The sequence below is a fragment of the Nicotiana tabacum genome, chromosome 9 (assembly GCF_000715075.1).
Source record: "Nicotiana tabacum cultivar K326 chromosome 9, ASM71507v2, whole genome shotgun sequence".
Lineage (NCBI taxonomy): Eukaryota > Viridiplantae > Streptophyta > Magnoliopsida > Solanales > Solanaceae > Nicotiana > Nicotiana tabacum.
In genome coordinates this window covers 100,636,319-100,652,343 of record NC_134088.1, presented here as the reverse complement: position 1 = coordinate 100,652,343, position 16,025 = coordinate 100,636,319, and positions in this window count along the sequence as shown.

Below are 16,025 nucleotides of genomic sequence, written 5' to 3'. Positions count from 1 at the left end.
CATTTACCTCGCTCTGAAGGCCACTCAATACTCAATCACAGCTTTTCCTCTAGAATCCTCCTCCAAACCACTCGTATCTATTCAAAAATACTCAATAATATCAAATATTGCTAAAGGAATCAATTACATTGCACAAATTTAGATTTTCCAAATTTTTATCCAAAAGGTCAAAAATCGACCCCGGGCCCGCTTGGTCAAAACCCGAGGTTTGGACCAAAATTCATTTACCCATTCACCCCTGAGCCCGGATATATAATTGGTTTTGGAATCCGACCTCAATTTGATGTCTAAATCCCCAAATTTCCAAAATCCCTAGTTCTACCCAAACCCCTAATTCTACCATGAAAACTCTAGATTTTAGGTTGAAATTTTATGAAATAAAATGGATAATTGAAAGAAAATGGTTTAGAATCACTTACAAACACTTTGGGGAAGAAAATACCTCTTGAAAATCGCCTATAGCCCGTTTGTTTTTTGAGAAAATGAATTAATGGCTAATTCCCATTTTTTAATTCTGTTTTAAGTATTGGGCGACAGTGTTCATTGCGTTCGCGAGAACACTGTCGCGTTCGCGAGAACACTGTCACGTTCGCGAAGAGTATAGGCTGCCAAACCTTCGCGTTCGCGAAGGCTACTCCCCCTAGCCTTCACGTTCGCGAGACATTGCTCGCGTTCGCGATGAAGGAAAGACCAACCCTCCCCCAGGTCCCATATGCTACGCGTTCATGATAAGCCGGTCGCGTTCGCGAAGGGTAAATCCCCCATCACTTCGCGTTCACGACCAGGCCTTCACATTCGCGAAGAGTAAAAGTTCAGCCATCCCAACCTATCCTTCGCGTTCGCGAGAGTACCTTCGCAAACGCAAAGAAGGACATGCCAGAACACGTGCTGCAGCAAAATACCAGATTTTCTAAGTCCAAAATATCTCGTGGCCTATTCGAAACTCACCCGAGCCCTTGGGGCTCCAAACCAAACATGCACACAAGTCTAAAAATATCATACGAACTTGCTCGCGCGATCAAATCGCCAAAATAACACCTAGAACTACGAATTTAGCACCAAATCAAATAAAATTCTCAAGAACACTTTAAAATTTTTATCTTCACTACCGGACGTCCGAATCACGTCAAACCAACTCTGTTTCTCACCAATTTTCACAAATAAGTCATAAATATTATATTGGACCTATACCGGACTCTGAAACTAAAATACGGACCCGGTATTAACAAGGCCAAATATCAACCAATTCTTAAAAATAATTAATTTTCAGACTTTTAATTTTCATAAAAAATTCATAACTCGAGCTAGGGACCTCCGAATTCAATTCCGAGCATACGCCCAGGTCCCATAATTCGATAAGGACCCACCAGGATCGTCAAAACACAGATCCGGTACTGTTTACCAAAAAAGTTGACCGAAGTCAACTCAACTGAAGTATTTAGGCAAAAATTCTTATTTTTTTCAGTTTTAACTAATAAGCCTTTCGGGTCAATACCTGGACTGTGCACGCAAATCGAGGAGGGTAAAGATGAGATTTTTAAGGCTTAAGAGCGCAGAGTCGAGTTCTAAAATATAAGATAACTTTTTGGGTCATCACATTCTCCACCTATAAAATAACCGTTCGCCCTCGAACGAACATAGAAAAGTACCTGAGCTAGTGAAAAGGTGGGGATATCTACTCCGCATATCGGACGCGGACTCCCAAGTAGCTACCTCAACAGGATGACCCTTCCACTGTACTCGAACTGAAGGGTAACTCTTTGATCTCAATTGGCGAACTTGCCGGGCTAGAATAGCCACTGTCTCCTCCTCGTAAGTCAAATCCTTGTCCAACTGGACAGAGTTGAAATCTAACATATGGGACGGATCACCGTGATACTTTCGAAGCATGGACACATGGAATACCGGATAAATTGATGATAACCCCGGTGCCAATGCAAGCATGTAAGCCACCTCTCCCACTCTCTCCAGAATCTCAAAAGGCCCGATATACCTAGTGCTCAACTTGCCCTTCTTTCTGAACCTCATTACACCATTCATGGGTGATACCCAAAGCAACACTCTCTCCCCGACCATGAATGCAACATCACGAACTCTGCGGTCGGCATAACTCTTCTTCCTGGACTGAGCTGTGCGAAGTCGATCCTGAATAATCTTGACCTTATCCAAGACATCCTGTACTAAGTCTGTGCCCAACAACCGAGCCTCCACCAGCTCGAACCACCCAACTGGCAACTGGCACCGCCTACCATATAGTGCCTCATATGGAGCCATCTGAATGCTTGACTGGTAGCTGTTGTTGTAGGCGAACTCTACAAGGGGTAAGAACTGATCCCACGATCCTCCGAAGTCTATGACACATGCGCGAAGCATATCCTCCAAGATCTGAATAGTGCGCTCGGATTGTCCGTCCGACTGAGGATGAAACATTGTGCTCAACTCAACCCGCATGCCCAACTCACGCTTTACTGCCCTCCAGAAGTGCGAGGTAAATTGCATACCTCGATCAGAAATGATAGACACGGGCACACCGTGAAGACGGATGATCTCACGAATGTAAATCTCTGCTAACCGCTCCGAAGAATAGGTAACTGTGACATAAATGAAGTTCGCTGACTTGGTCAGCCTGTCCACAATGACCCAAACTGTATCGAACTTCATTTGAGTCTATGGGAGTCCAACAATAAAATCCATAGTGATACGCTCCCACTTCCACTCAGGAATCTCTATTTTCTGAAGCAAACCACCAGGTCTCTGATGCTCATACTTTACTTGCTGGAAATTTAGACATCGAGCTACATACACAACTATGTCTTTCTTCATCCTCCTCCACCAATAATGCTGCCGCAAGTTCTGATACATCTTGGCGGCGCCCGGATGAATAGAGTACCGGGAACTGTGGCACTCCTCAAGAATCAACTCACGAAGTCCATCCACATTAGGCACACAAATACGACCATGCATCCTCAAATTTCCATCATCTCCAATAGTAACCTGCTTAGCACCACCGTGCCGCACTGTGTCTCTAAGGACAAGCAAATGAGGATCGCCATACTGTCGATCTCTTATGCGCTCAAAGAAAGAAGACTGAGAAATTGTACAAGGTAGAACACGGCTGGGTTTAGAAACATCCAACCTCACGAGTTGATTGGCCAAGGCCTGAACATCTAATGCAAACGCTCTCTCCCCAATTGGAATATATGCAAGGCTACCCGTACTAGCTGACTTTCTACTCAAAGCATCGGCCACCACATTGGCTTTCCTTGGATGATACAAGATAGTGATATCATAATCTTTCAATAGCTCTAACTACCTCATCTGCCTCAAATTGATCTACTTTTGCTTGAACAAATACTGCAAGCTTCGATGATCCGTGAATACCTCACATGACACTCCGTAAAGATAGTGCCTCCAAATTTTCAGCGCGTGAACAATGGCTGCCAGCTCTAGATCATGAACAGGGTAATTCTTCTCGTGAAACTTCAGCTGCCGCGAAGCATATGCAACAACCTTGCCACCCTGCATCAATACTGCACCCAGAACAATACGAGATGCATCACAATATACTATATAAGATCCTGAACCTGTGGGTAACACCAATACCGGTGTCGTATTCAAAGTTACCTTGAGCTTCTGGAAGCTCGCCTCACACTCGTCTGACCATCTGAACGGAGCACCCTTCTGGGTCAACCTGGTCAACGGGGCTGCTATGGACGAAAACTCATCCACAAACTGACGGTAATAACCTGCCAATTCCAAGAAACTACGGATCTCTATAGCTGATGTGGGTCTAGGCCAGTTCTGAACTGCCTCAATCTTCGAGGCAACCCCTGGAAGGCTAAGGTCACCGTCTTGGCGTGACAATCTAATATAGCATGATAAGGTGACATCCAATCCATACCCAGTATGACATCAAAATCAACCATATCGAGAAGTAGAAGATCTACACGAGTCTCAAGACTCTCAATGGTGACCACACACGAATGATAAACACGATCTACAACAATATTATCTCCCACTAGTGTGGACACATACACAGGAGCACTCAAAGAATCATGTGGCACAACCAACTATGAAGCAAAATAGGATGACATATAGGAGTAAGTAGATCTCGGATCTAATAGAACTGAAGCATCTCTACTGCAAACTTAAACAGTACCTATGATAACATCGTCAGATGACTCAGCCTCAGGCCTGGCTGGGAAAGCATAACACCGGGGTTGGGCCCCACCACTCTGAACTACGTCCCTGGGACGGCCTCTAACTGGCTGGTCTCCACCTCTAACAACCTGACATCCACATCTAATAGTTTGGCCTCTACCTTTGGCTGCCTGACCCCTACCTCTGGCTGGCTAAGCAGGTGGTGCAGCAACTGGTGTCGGAACCATGGCACGAGAACTCTGATGCTGTGACCTGCTCGTTGCCTAAGGGCAAAGTCTAGCAATGTGCCTCAGATCACCACAAATATAACATGACCTCGGCTGATGTGACTGCTGACCCTGAAACTGACCCTGTCGACCTGAGTAACCACACTGATAACTCTGGAGTAGAGGTGCACTAATAGGAGCTGGTGGTGCACTGTAGGCTAGTGACAACTAGGGATTTTAGCCTATTATTTGCTCTCTTTTGCTTGGGTTTTGGGTAAAAAAGAATGCTAAAGGTAGTCCTGAAAACTAACATAATGTGCTTGCTTGCAGGGTTTGGTCAAAATGAGGCAAAGAAGCCAAAATAAGCTCATGAAGGAGTCAAACTTGCACAAGCCAAAGGCTGAAACTGAACCACGGACCGCGATGGAAAAGCGTGGCCGCGTAGGGTTCACCGCTGAGGTGGATAATATTCCGCGGTCAGCGAGATAGAGGTTCAGAGAAGCTGCAATCCAGAGAAAACACCACTGCAGCGCGGCCGCGAGGGAAATTACGCTGACAACAAGGATTGAGGTTCAGAGGCCTTAAAATCTTAGCTCAAACAAAGAACGCAGCCCGCATCTACATTACGCGGCCGCAAAGTTATTAGACACGGACGCGGTGGAAATTCCGCTGGGAGCATGATAAAAGGTTCAGAGACTTGGCAAGTGAAACCTACCTGAAGAACGCGGTCCGCGAACATAATACGCGGACGCGATTGAAGCTAACGTGGATGCGAATGTATTTATGTTGTCCACGAAACCTAGTCCAGTCCAAGCCTAGTATTGAAGAAACACGGACCGCGCTTATTATTATGCGGCCGCAAAAGCTCAAGCACGGACGCGGTCAGAATTACGTGCCTTTTAACACTTGAAAACTTTCACGAAAAATATTGTACTTAGCTTACACTTGGCATACAATAGTATAAAAATTAGAATAGAATCAATCACAATAATGTTTGGAAGTGCAATTAGAAACAACACGCACATCTAGATTAGTTAGATACCCGACTCCAAACCAAATTAACTCCCTGTGGAAATCGATCCCGACCTCATCGGGTAAAACTGCATCGACCACTCCTTGCTACTATATAGTGGTGTAGGTTTGGCCACAATCACTTTTTGGCACCGTTGCCGGGGAGTTAGACAGTGTTGACTATCTATCTAACTATTTGTGTGTCTTGTTTTTTTTCTTTCCTTCTATTTTTCTAACTTTTGTGTATCTACGCTTTAGGTACCAAATGGCTCATAATGATGCTCTCGGACATATTCTTCCGGGGGAGGAGGTAGATGACAATGGTGAGAATGAAGTTAATCTAGAACCTCAAGTCCAAAGAAGAGGCCGCCAGGCTAATGACAACATTCTAAACCCTCCCCCACCTCCTCCACGGGTAGCACACCGGGTGCTACCCAACGAAGGTTACGCAAGTGCAATTGTCCCGCCCCGGATTTGGGCGGGCAATTTTCAAATTACAAATGTCATGCTGACCCTATTGGAGAAAAGGGGCTTCTTCACTAGAGCTCCTCATCAGAACACATACAAGCATCTAAAGGGTTTTGTAGACACATGCTGGGGGAGCAAGCAGACGAATGTGTCGTAGGATGCTCTGAGATTGAGACTTTTCCCATTTTCACTTAGAGGGAAAGCTTTGGACTGGCTAGAGAGGCTAGCCAACCACTCTATACACATATGGGATGAGTTGGCAGAAAAGTTTACAGCAAAGTTTTTATCACCGGGTCATATGGCAACATTGAGGGATGAGATCTTAGCCTTTAAACAAGAACCTAATGAACCCCTACATAAAATCTGGGAGAGATACCGGACAATGGTCAAGGAATGCCCAAATAATGATATGACTGAAGCAATGATTAAGCAGACATTCTATAGGGGCATCAACACGACCAACCAGTATATGGTGAATCAGCTAGCTGGGGGAAATTTTATGAAGACGCCTTATGCCGATGCTTGTGACATACTTGATAAGATGGCTGACACATCTTCAGCTTGGCAGAGTCGGGCAAATGTTCCTCAGGGTGACCCTAATGTCATCCATCTTCACAAGGAACTTCATGATCATGGACAATCCATAGCCGAGTTGACAATTAATATGAATCAGTTAGCAAAGGCCACCTTCAGCAAGTTCAAGGGACAAAGCAAGTAAATGCCATGGAAGGGGTAAATGTCATAGTCAACAAGAGGAAACAACGTGGTCAACAAGTGCAAAACAATCAAGATCAATATGAGCAAAGTGGTAGTGGTGACAATCAAGACAATTCTTATGATGATCAAAGTGAGGAATTGTTATATGCTAATAACTACCAAGGTCAACGTAGCAATGCTCCAAATCAACAATGGATATTGCAAGGGAACTATCAAAATTGGGGCAACCAAGTCCAAGGGAATTGGAACAATGGCAATAACAATAATCAGAATTGGGGGAACAACAATAACAATTGGGGCGAAAATGGAAACCAAGGGGGTTGGAATAATAATAATCAAGGCAACCGGGGGTCGGGCATCCAAAGCCCCCCGATGTATCAACAACCAAAAAATTCGCCTCCATATTCGTCTCAAGGGGAAAGTTTTTCAAATAATGAGATGGGGCAAATAGAGAATATGTTCAAACAAATGCTGGAAAGGAATGTTGACTCCGATGCCCAAATAGCCTCCCATACTACCTCTATTCGCAACTTGGAAGTACAAATGGGTCAAATTTCTCAAGCATTAAATACTCGCCCTAAGAGGGCACTACCAAGTGATACGGTAGTAAACCCGAAGGATGGGAACCATACATGCCATGCTATGGCGGTGACCACAAGAAGCGGTAGAGGTGGAGATGCAAGTACTTCTGATCCAAAGAAGATTGTGAGTGAAGATGTTGTGTTACAAGAAGATGATGAGGTTCAAGACAATGATGAGAATGTGAATGATGAAATGAGGATCGATAGCAATGACAACATGGAGGAGACTCAAAATGATGTGAACCCGTCTAGGGAACACGTGATAGACATACCGGAAATGGTAGTGTCTAAAGCCAAGGCCCCTTTGCCAAGGCCTCCTCCACCGTATCCTCAAAGACTTGCAAAGCAAAATAATGAAAACCAATTCAAGAAGTTTATTGAGATGGTGAAAAGTTTGTCAATCAATGTGCCCTTGGTGGAAGCTCTCGAACAAATGCCGGGATATGCCAAGTTCATGAAGGACTTGGTAACTAAGAAGAAATCTATGAATTGTGAGACCATCAAAATGACTCATCAAGTGAGTGTCATTGTACACTCGATGGCTCCAAAGCTTAAAGATCCCAGTGCCTTTACAATTCCATGCACCATTGGTTGAGCCGATTTTGCAAAAGCCTTGTGTGATCTAGGAGCAAGTATTAATTTGATTCCATATTCTGTGTTCAAGACACTAGGTATTGGGCAACCAAGATCTACTTCCATGAGATTACAAATGGCAGATCGTACAATGAAAAGGCCGCTTGGTATTATTGATGATGTTCTAGTCCGGGTCGACAAGTTTATTTTGCCTGTTGATTTTGTGATTCTCGACTGCGAAGTCGACTAAGAGGTGCCTATAATATTAGGGAGACCTTTCCTAGCAACAGGGAAGGCATTGGTAGATGTGGAAGCAGGGGATCTCACCTTCCGAATGGGCGATGAAAAAGTTATATTCCACGTGTGCAAATCAATGAGGCAACCAAATAGCAATGAAGGAGGGGATAGTTGATGACACGAGTGCCATGATCAATGTGGAAGACCCTTTGGAAGCTGTGTTGCTAAACCATGAGGATGATGAAAAGGAGTGCTTGGTTGAATGTGCAAATGCATTGCAAGGAATGTGATCCTACTCATATGGTCCCCGTAAACTTTCATTGGACTTGGAAAACCGGAAGACTCCACCAACAAAGCCCTCAATCGAGGAGCCACCAACATTGGAGTTGAAACCTTTGCCTTCACACCTCAGGTATGAATTCTTAGGCCCTTCTTCCACATTACCTGTTATTCTTTGCTTGCCTAACTAACGTGCAGGTAGACTCCACCCTTGCGGTGCTTCAAAGAAGGAAAAAGGCAATTGGATGGACTTTAGCTAACATTCGAGGTATAAGCCCCGCCTTTTGCATGCACATAATTATACTAGAAAATGATGCCAAACCCTCCATGGAACATCAAAGAAGGTTGAATGAGGCTATGCAAGAGGTCGTCAAGAAGGAAATTGTCAAGTAGCTTGATGCAGGGGTTATGTACCCTATTTCGGATAGCTCATGGACTTCACTGGTACAATGTGTGCCAAAGAAGGGGGGTATGAATGTGGTCACAAATGAGAAAAATGAGTTGATCCCCACTCGTACTGTCACCGGATGGAGGGTATGTATGGACTACAGAAAGCTGAACAAAGTGACCCGCAAAGACCACTTTCCATTGCCCTTTCTCGATCAAATATTGGACAGACTTGCCGGGCGTTCCTACTATTGCTTTTTGGATGGGTACTCAGGATACAACCAGATTCTCATTGTACCGGAGGACCAAGTGAAAACCACATTCACATGTCCGTATGGCACATTTGCATTCTCACTGATGCCGTTTGGTTTTTGTAATGCACCGGCTACCTTTCAGTGGTGTATGATGGCAATATTTACGGATATGGTGGAGGATGTCCTCGAAGTGTTCATGGATGATTTTAGTGTTGTGGGCGACTCATTTGAAGAATTCTTGGATAATCTTGACAAAGTATTGGCCCGATGTGAAGAGACCAACCTAGTGCTTAATTGGAAAAAAATGCCACTTTATGGTTGAGGAGGGCATTGTCCTCGGCCATAAGATCTCAAAGAACGGTATTGAAGTGGACAAAGCAAAGATTGAAGTTATTTCAAAACTCCCTCCTCCTACTTCCGTTAAGGGATATAGGAGCTTTCTTGGGCACGCGGGGTTCTACCGAAGGTTCATTAAGGATTTCTCAAAAGTGGTGAACTCCTTGTGCAAGCTGCTAGAAAAGGATGCAAAGTTTGTATTCAATGAAGATTGCATGAAATCTTTTGAGATTCTAAAGTATAAATTGACAACCACTCCCATCATCACGGCACCCAATTGGAACTTACCATTTGAGCTCATGTGCGATGCTAGTGACATTGCGGTAGGAGCAGTTTTTGGGCAAAGGGTCAACAAGATACTTCAGCTGGTCTATTATGCAAGCAAAATGATGAATGGCACCCAAGTCAATTATACGGTGACCGAGAAAGAGTTATTAGCCATTGTCTTCGCCATGGAAAAGTTCAGGCCATATCTCATGGGTGCCAAAGTGATTGTGCACACCGATCATGCGGCACTCCGTTACTTGATGATCAAGAAGGACTCGAAGGCTAGGTTGATGAGATGGGTTCTTCTGCTTCAAGATTTTGACCTTGAAATCATTGATAAAAAAGGAAGTGATAATCAAGTGGCGGACCACTTGTCCCGCTTAGAAGAGGAGGGAAGGCCCCACAATGGCCTCGAAATCAATGATTTGTTCCCGGATGAACAACTCCTCTCCGTGTCTTTGAATGGTATGACTTGGTTCGCCGATGTGGCTAACTTTCTTGTGACCGACATTGTCTCGAGTAATCTCTCTTCTAACCAACGGAAGAAACTCAAACGGGACAACTTGGATTATTATTGGGAAGAGCCCTATCTTTTCAAGATTTGCAATGATGGTGTGATCCGGAGATGTGTCCCGGAAGAGGAGCAAATGAATATTCTTGATGCTTGCCATTCCTCGCCCTACGGTGGTCATCATGGTGGGGCGAGAACTGCTTCAAAAGTTATTAGCTATGGATTTTATTGGCCCATCCTGTATAAAGATGCAAGTGAGCTTGTTAAGAGGTGTGATGAATGCCAAAGAGCTGGTGGAATTTTCAAGAAGGATGAAATGCCTATCACCACTATTCTTGAGATCGATATTTTTGACATGTGAGGGATAGATTTCATGGGGCCATTTGTGAGTTCATGTGGTAACACTTATATTCTGGTTGTTGTTGATTATGTTTCCTGGTGGGTTGAAGCTGTAGCTTTGCCCATCAATACGGCATGGAGTGTGGTGGCATTCCTAAAGAAAAATATCTTTACACGGTTTGGCACCCCTCGAGCAATCATCAGTGATGGGGGTTCTCATTTCTGCAATAAGGCTTTCGACACTTTGCTTTCCAAGTATGGTGTCAATCATAAGGTGTCAACCCCTTATCATCCCCAGGCTAGTGGACAAGTTGAGGTCTTCAACAGGGAGATAAAGAGCATATTATCAAAAACTGTCAATGCAAACCAGACGGATTGGTCAAAGAAACTTGACTATGCTTTGTGGGCCTATAGAACTGCGTACAAGACTCCAATTGGTATGTCTCCGTACTGGTTGGTATTTGGGAAAGCATGCCATCTTCCAGTTGAGTTAGATCACAAGGCCATGTGGGCGCTCAAGAAGTTAAACCTTGAATGGGATGCAGCAGCCAACCTCCTGGTAGAGCAACTCAATGAACTTGATGAATTCCGGTTTCATGCTTATTCCGGCTCGTCCTTGTATAAGGACAAGATGAAGTACTTACATGACAAATATGCCCGGAACAAAGAATTCAAGGAGGGTGACTTGGTTCTTCTATTCAACTCCCGGTTACGACTGTTTCCGGGAAAGCTCAAGTCAAAATGGAGTGCCCCCTTTGAGGTGGTACACGTGACTACGTTTGGTGCTCTTGACTTAAAAAACAAAAATGGTGAAATCTTCAGAGTTAATGGGCACCGAGTGAAGCATTACCTCAGCAAGTTTGATGACAGCCATGTGGTAGCCTTGATCAATTTCCAATGATGTTGGTAACATGTATCGTGCCGCGGCGTTAAATCAGGCGCTTCTTAGGAGGCAACCTATGTGTTTTTCTTTCTTCTTTGATTTCCTTCTTAGATGAGGCTTTATTTTGAACTAACTGGTTGTGAGCTTTGTGTAGGAATTGTTTATGCATTACAGGACTATTGCTGGAAAAATTTGCCTAAGAGTGGGGAATTACGCGGACCGCACTCAAAATTTTGCGGTCAGCAAGAGCTTTTCGCGGGGAGCGTTTATTGTCAGCGGACGCAGATTTGAAAAGTCTAGAATATCAACTCTCTGAAGTTGTATTCGCATCCGCGTTTGTAATTTTACGGTCCGCATTGATATTATACAGTCGCGCCTGTTATTCTGCTCTCAGCGGACCTGTTACTGAAAAGGTTCTTCGAAAGATAAAAAATGCGGTGGAATTACGCGGAACGCGCTCAGGTGACCTCTAGGGTTGGTATAAATAGGAATTCCTTAGGTCTTTTTACACTTTTTCGAACCCACGCTCTCAGCGAAATAGGCCATTGTTCATCTTCCACTTCTTAAAATTTCAATTTCATATCTCATTAGTCAATAAGCTATTTCCTACTACAAATCCACATCTGGTATGCTCAAATCTTTATATTAATTTCATCTTTTGATTTTCTTTTCTTCTACTTTTAATTTTTCTTTTAGGTTAGGGTTTAATACATGCCACAATCTCAAAATCATGCTTAATTGATGCTTATATATCCATGTGGGTAATTGTTTTCCATACCTAATAGGGGGTAGGGTTATTAACTATGCATGTTAATTGCATTAATTTTTGCACTTAGTGAAAGCCCTAGGTTTCAAATGTGCTAGAGCCAGTGTTGTTTGAACTTTGCAGACCGCGGTCCATTTTTATGCGGTCTGCATTCTCTAATTTGTGAGAAGCTGAGTACGGTCGCATGTTCGCGGACGCGGTGATTTTTTAGCGGTCTGTGTTTGAACTTACACGGCCGCGTCCAAAAATTCGAGGTCCGCGCTCAAGAGTTGCAGAGAGTTTGGAAATTGCTTTTGCGGCCGCGTCCAGTTTTATGTTATCCGCGTTTGATCTTTCGCGGCCGCGTCCCAAATTATGCTGTCATTGGAAACCAATGTTCAGAGAGTTGGTAGTCTGATCCCAACTCATTCGCGACCGCGCTTATTTTTACGCGGACCGCGGTGACCTTTCCGCGGCCGCGCCCTTTTTTTCGCAGTCAGCGGAATCCAATGTTCAGAGAGTTAGTAGTCTGATCCCAACTCTTTCGCAGACCGCACTAATTTTTATGCGGACCGCGCTGACCCTTCCACGGCTGCGCCTCTTTTACGCTATCAGCGGAACCCTATTTTGAGAAACACTTTGATCATTTCATCTGCTGTCCTCTCCCAATTCATTGAACCACAATACTAATGATCTTTCACTAAATGTATGTGCAGATAGTGGTGCGATCTCGTGGTGGTCCCAAAAAATCCAAAGGGAAGCAGATTGCATCCTTAGCACCTCAGAAGACTATTGGCAAAAAGGCACCACCTGTGAGACCTCAGGGTGACTCCTCGGACATTAGTGAATACCTCCCTTCCCGGGAGATTTCCAAGGGAGAATCTGAACAACAACCCGAGGTGCAATCTCAACCTTTCCGTCTCATCGATCAACACACCTTCGCATCTGAGCCGGATGATAGCTCAGAAGGAGATAGTGAGACTTCAGCACCTCCCCCCCACCTGCTGCAACTCCGGCCTCAACAATTGCTCTTATTGATATTGATGATGAAAAAGAGGTTCCGGATGACGGGAGAGGAGGTGATACACATGGGGGGGGGGGGGTTGAGTAAATCAAGGAAGCCGGTAGTGTGGCAAGATCGGTTTGTGAGTGAGAAGGCCTACCACAAATTTTGGGAATGGTGGCCACAAAAGACGCTCAACCTTGAGCGTCATTTCATAGAAAGAGATCTTCTCCCTCACAACCCGAATGTGAAGAGACAATTTAATGAAAGAGTAGGATGAAAATTCTTCACTAGCAAGTTGCCGGAAGCAAATGAGTACCTAGTCAAGGAATTTTACGCCAATGTTGCCCACATAAAAAAGGGCACCCATGTGACTAAGGTATGAAACAAGAAGATCCGGTTCGATGGCAAAACTTTGAATATATATGACGGGTTTGATGATGTAGACGCTGCTCTATACATACAGAAGTTGGCATTAGATGAAACAGCCCGTCCATGGTTGGAGAGGTGATAGCCATACCAGGGACAACACCGCCCTGGCTTACACTGGGAATCTCAATTGCCAGAAACACCCTTAGCTTTGAAGCAAAAGGGTGGTGCACCTTCGTCTGCAGTCGCCTTGATCTGTGCCGGCATGACAGTGACATTCCACTTTCCCGAGCGATCCTCATAGCGTCCATCATGGCTGGGTACCCGATAAATGCGGGGAACCTCATGGCCCAGAACATATCCAAGGCAACCGGGAAGGAAGAATGGTATTACCCTTACCCCAATTTCATCACTATGTACCTAGAGGACCAGAGGGTTGAGGGGAGACACTTTGACATGAAGGTGAAGCCGAAAAGGCCCTTCTCCTGGTACAACCTTCAGGGTCCAGACAACCCCAAGTCCAAGGGCAAAGCCACCACCTCCACTGGCCAGTATGAAGAGCCAGGGGTAGTGGCCACTGGGTCCGTGCCTTCCACAACCGAGGGGTCATCTGCTGCCATGCCACATCCATCCTTTGGGCCATCCACTTCTATCCCACCATCAGTGCCTTCTTCATCAGCTTACCCTCAGACTGCACTGAGGGTAAATCAGACTTTGGCCGGCATCAACAACTGGATGCAGGTAGCTACATCAAAGCTATCTGCCTTATCCAGCGCAGTAGCGGCTTAGGCAGTTCCAGCACAGCTCCAGATGCCTCCATCAGTGGAGGAGTCATTGAAAGTATTCTTGAAAACCAAAAGAAGATTTTGGAGTCTCTGGGTGCGTATGAAAAGGTAATCAAGGAGCTGGGTAAACAGGTGAGGAAAGTGAAGAAGGGTCAAGAAGAGTTGAAGAAGGAAGTGGCGAAGCTCACTTCCACCGGCGATATTCCTCTAGATCTCCTTATGGGAGAGACTGCCCCTGCAGCACAGACAGCTCAGCCAGTATAGGTACCAGAGCAGGAGGCTGACAGAGAGCCGGTGAGGAGAGTGGTGATACCCCAAACGGAGGACTTGGAGATTGAGTTGGAGGACCCTGAGGGAGGTGATGAGTCTGGCCAGCCACAGGACCCCACCAGTGACCCCATGCAGACAGAGGCCTCATAGGGAGTTCTCTTTACTCTCTATCCATCCCCTATTCTATTTTTGCTTTTAGCATTGAGGACAATGCTAATTTTTATTTGGGAGGGGGGGGGGGTGGCTTTATTTTGATATGATGATTTTGATTATTAGTCTGTAATAACTTTGATGCTATTTTTCTTTATTCTCTACTTATTGTACTTTCATTTTCGTACTTTTCACTTTTGGTATGTATATAAAATTATCATTCCATGTATATATTCATCCCCATTTTGTGTATATTCGTTTCAATCCCCTATTGTACATATTCAGTTTACTTTTCGTATTTTACTTTATAACTTCTTTTGTAATTATCCTTAGTAGCTTAGCTTCTTATTTCATTTAGTAGTTTCTTTTTGAATTTGTAGCTTCTTTTTACAATTTTTTGTGATCAATAAGCCTTTGATTTTCTTAATGCCATGGTTCTTTCTAAAGGTGGAATTTGTGTGAACCGGGTGGCTCTTCCCAACGATGGATGGCGTGACAACCTTCATAAAGGATTGAGTCTGTTTTTCTTTCTGTTTTGATATATAGTAGTAATGAATAAAAGTGTTTCAAACAGGCTTCACTTGGTACCAACACATTTACCTTCGACCTCATGGTTAGAGACAAGTTTGGTTGAAGAGATTAGCTCTAGTAGTGACCTTTAGACTCTTGAGTTGACTAAAACTATCATCAAGTGGTTTTTGTGAGCCATCTGTGATCTTCAATCTTAGCTAAGGTTGTTGTGGGCCCTCGACTCTATTCTCTTTAACAATCCATTAGCTTGAGAGGTGAGGTATTGCATTGCAAGTCCAAGTCCGGTGCCAACAATCTAGAACTTGCCCCGAATATTTTTCTAGACGAAATTCTAAGTGTAGCTCGACTTGAGAAGTGATTATAGGCTCTCCTTGGTTACATGTGAATTTGAAAACTTTCATAGCCTAACACTATGATTTCCTTAGTCAACCCCTTTGAGCCTAAGCCTTTTTCATTCAATAACTACATTACAAGCCTTCATCCGTTCTATAATGACCCTCTCTTGGCACCCAATCTTTCCTTAGCATTCATGATGAACAACAATCAAAACAATAAGTTTTGGGGAGAGATGAGGAATTTCAAAGTGATGAATGATGCAAAGAACAAAAGGAATTGATGAAAAGGAAAGGCAAAGAAAAGGATATAAAAATGATGTTAAAAAAAGAAGAAGAAAAAAGAAGTATGTCAAAAGAAAAGCAAAGGTTGAAAGGATTCAAGAAAACAATGTTGAAAGGCTTAGAGTGATGAAAAAAGGAGAAAAATGATCGTCATAGAGAAGAAAGAGTGACAAAGTGTCTCTCTAGTTCCCCCAAGGAAGAAGAAAATGACTCAAAGAGTCAAGAAAGCATGAGCCGAATTGAGAAAATGGAGTGCTTAAGGAAAGATGATACCATCGTAGTTCATTAGGTCCGACCTGGATCCAAAAAGCCTTCATTACATCCCGCTAAAGCCCTATAGGATTT